Source organism: Erinaceus europaeus, chromosome 13 (genome assembly GCF_950295315.1).
Source record: "Erinaceus europaeus chromosome 13, mEriEur2.1, whole genome shotgun sequence".
Classification (NCBI taxonomy): Eukaryota; Metazoa; Chordata; class Mammalia; order Eulipotyphla; family Erinaceidae; genus Erinaceus; species Erinaceus europaeus.
In genome coordinates this window covers 75,395,677-75,399,917 of record NC_080174.1, presented here as the reverse complement: position 1 = coordinate 75,399,917, position 4,241 = coordinate 75,395,677, and positions in this window count along the sequence as shown.

Here is a 4,241-nt window from a genome sequence, read left to right as displayed (position 1 = left end):
TAAGCGAACACAGTACAAAGCGCAAGAACCTGTGCAAAGATGCTGGTTTGAGCCCCCGGGCTCCCCGCCTGAGGGGGGTGGGGTAGGGCCACTTTGCAATCACTGAAGCAGGTCTACAGGTGTCTATCTCTTTCCCCCTATCTCCTGCATCCTTGCTCAATTTCTTTTTTTTTATTTTAATTGATTTTTAAATTTTTATTTATTATTTTTTTTAAATAATTTATTTCTTTATTGGGGAATTAATGTTTTACATTCAACAGTAAATACAGTAGTTTGTACATGCATAACATTCCCCAGATTCCATTTAACAATACAACCCCCACTATGTCATTCATCATCTTTCATGGACCTGTATTCTCCCCATCCACCCACCCACCCCAGAGTCTTTTACTTTGGTGTAATACTCCAATTCCATTTCAGGTTCGACTTGTGTTTTCTTTTCTTGTTTTTCAACTTCGGCCTGAGAGTGAGATCATCCCATATTCATCCTTCTGTTTCTGATTTCACTCAACATGATTTTTTCAAGGTCCATCCAAGATCGGCTGAAAACAGTGAAGTCACCATTTTTTTACAGCTGAGTAGTATTCCATTGTGTATATATACCACAACCTGCTCAGCCACTCATCTGTTGTTGGACACCTGGGTTGCTTCCAGGTTTTGGCTATTACAAATTGTGCTGCCAAGAACATATGTGTACACAGATCTTTTTGGATGGATGTGTTGGGTTCCTTAGGATATATCCCCAGGAGGGGAATTGCAGGGTCATAGGGTAGGTCCATTCTAGCCTTCTGAGAGTTCTCCAGACTGTTCTCCACAGAGGTTGGACCAATTTACATTCCCACCAGCAGTGCAGGAGGGTTCCTTTGACCCCACACCCTCTCCAGCATTTGCTGCTGTTACCTTTTCTGATGTATGACATTCTCACAGGAGTGAAGTGATATCTCATTGTTGTCTTGATTTGCATTTCTCTGACAATCAGAGACTTGGAGCATTTTTTCATGTGTTTCTTGGCCTTTTGGATCTCTTCTGTGGTGAATATTCTGTCCAAGTACTCCCCCCATTTTTGGATGGGGTTATTTGTTGTCTTGTTGTTGAGTCTGGCAAGCTCTTTATATATGTTGGTTATTAAACTCTTATCTGATGTATGGCATGTAAAGATCTTCTCCCATTCTGTGAGGGGTCTCTTGGTTTCTATAGTGGTTTCTTTTGCTGTGAAGAAGCTTTTTAATTTGATGTAGTCCCATAGGTTTATACTTGCCTTAGTCTTCTTTGTAATTGGATTTGTTTCATTGAAAGTGTCTTTAAAATTTATGCGGAAAAAAGTTCTTCCAATATTTTCCTCTAAGTATCTGATAGTTTCTGGTCTAACATCCAAGTCCTTGATCCACTTGGAATTTACTTTTGTATTTGGTGAAATACAGTGATTCAGTTTCATTCTTCTGCATGTTTCAACCCATTGTTTCCAACACCATTTGTTGAAGAGACTCTGCTTTCCCCATGTAATAGTCTGGGCCCCTTTGTCAAAGATTAGATGTCCATACGTGTGGGGCCTCACTTCTGGGCTCTCAATTCTATTCCACTGGTCAGTGTGTCTGTTCATGTTCCAGTACCAAGCAGTTTTGATGACAATGGCCCTATAATACAGTTTGAGATCTGGGAGTGTGATGCCTCCAGTTCTGTTCTTTTTTCTCAAGATTGTTTTGGCAATTCTAGGTCTTTTCTGGTTCCAGATAAACATTTGTAGCATTTTTTCTATTCTCCTAAAAATGTGCTTGGGATGTTGATGGGGATAGCATTAAATCTGTAGATGGCTCTGGGTAATATATTCATTTTGATGATGTTAATTCTTCCAACCCGTGAACATGGAATATCTTTCCACTTCTTTGTGTCTTTTTCAATTTCTTTGAGCAGTGACTCATAATGTTCAGTATACAAGTCTTTCACTTCTTTGGTTAGGTTTACTCCTAGATATTTCATTGTTTTTGTTGCTATAGAAACCTTGCTCAATTTCTTTCTGTTCTGGGAATCGGGCATTAGCGGGGTAAGTACACGTGGCTCAAAGCGCAAGGACCTGCATTAGGATCCCGGGTTAAGTGGATCAAAGTGCAAGGACTGGCGTAATGATCCCGGTTAGAGCTCCCGGCTGCCCACCTGCAGGGGAGTCCCATCACAGGCAGTGAAGCAGGTCTGCAGGTGTCTTTCTTTCTCTCCCCTCTATGTCTTCCCCTCCTCTCTCCATTTCTCTCTGTCCTATCTAACAATGGCATCAATAGCAACAATAATAACTACTGCAACAACAAAAACCAAGGGCACTGAGCCCCAGCAATAACCCTGGAGGCAAAAAGTTTAAATCATCTGACTAACATTCATGTTGTTTATATTATTCTTACTCTTATGACACAGCATTTGCATATTATAGTTATCTGGCTATCTCAAAGCAACCTCCCTTTTCTAAAATTAATTATAATATTGAGCATTTGTATGTGTGAGTAGAGACAATATAATTATATAAAATGTAATACTATTGTACCATTTCTAGCATGAAATACTGGAAAATACTTTTATATACTCTAAAATCAGGCTTAAAAAAGTGTACTTTTATAAATTGATAAATGTTCATAAGCACCAGTGGGATATAAATGTGTCCTTCACAAAGACACATATTAGCTCATTCACGAACTATCCTGGTGTTTGTCATCTCAATTAAAATTATTTTTACAGCTGATTTTTGCAGCAGTTTTTCACTATACCCTGAAGATATATTAATGTGCTTTTATTATGCTGACATCTTATTCTAAGCAAATCCACTTGATGTTAAGCTTATGGTTTTCTCCCATAGCTATATTAAGAGGAAGTGAGGGACCAGTTTGAATCAAAAGAGGCATCTATAATTGTCCCTCTAGGAGCCCCTGTAGACCTTTGCCAGCTTGAGGCCAGTTTGGGGGATGTTGGGAGGAACAGTTCTTTAAAACATAAACAAAAGTGTTTCCCCAAAGTTCCTGAAACAGAAAGAAAAAAAAATACATTTGGAATACAACACACAGGTTTATGTGAATTCCTTTCCCTATCCTAAGCTAACCCACAGTCAAACAAGTGAAGTTTATGGTTGCACAGCTGGAAACTTATTACTTCATTTTAGAAAAATAAAACCGCAGGTGATTGTATACCAGTTGGTCAGAATCTCTATGCAGCAAATAGCTTATGAATTACTTCCTCCTCTTTCTCTAGGTACTGAACAGAAATATTTATCACGAACCTGCCATAAACTGAATATAGGAGACTGAAAATGCAAACTGAAATAACTTTCCAAGAGGCCATTTTACACATTCTTTTTAGAGTTGTCTCCTTGTTTTCTCCCCTTGATTTACTTATTAATTTAGCAATAAATATTTATTGAGTTCTTCCTGTGAACTAAGTACTATGATGAGCTATGATAATAGTGAAGAAGTAAACACAGAAGCATGGACAATAATCAAAGATCCTCCTCAAAATTCACTGATCTGTTTTTACAAATTTATTTCAATACAAAGTACAATGGAGAAGCTGTGTGATGGTGCAGCTGGTGGAGTGCAAATGTTACAATGTACAAAGACGCAGGGGTTCAAGTCTCAGGTCCCCACCTGTAAGGGGAAAGCTTTGTGAGTGGTGAAGCAATGTTGCAAGTATTTCTGTCTTTCTCCCTCTAGATTAGCCTCTTGATTTCTGTTTGTCCCTTCCAATAAATAAAGATTAAAACAAAATTTTAAGTACAATAAAAAGTGTCAAGTTAACATGGATTTTCACTAACAACTGATGATCTTGGGAAAGTTCTAGATTTCCAGCATCCTATCTACTATCTACCTAAAAGATAACATGTAAGATAACTGCTTGATTTTGTGGCCTTGGAGATAGTGCAGTGGCTAAAGCATTGAACTCTCAAGGATGAGATCCTGAGTCTCTCTCTCTCATAAAGAAGGAAATCTTTCAAAAAAAAAAAAAAAAAAACATTGGTTAACATTTGCTCTCTCCTGCCCCCACCCAACATTTCTCCTGTTTCCACTCCCAGGGATATAAAAATGAAAGAATGCATTCATTAGTATTGTGCTTAGTTGTAGTGAAGAATACAGAAGTAGAGAATATGGCCCCTGCTTTCTTGAAAAATAAAATTGAGGATAGTAATGAGTAACATTTAATATAGACCCTGCTTTGCTCTAAGGACTAGACATGGATTAACTCACTCATCATCACAATAATCTTTGAGA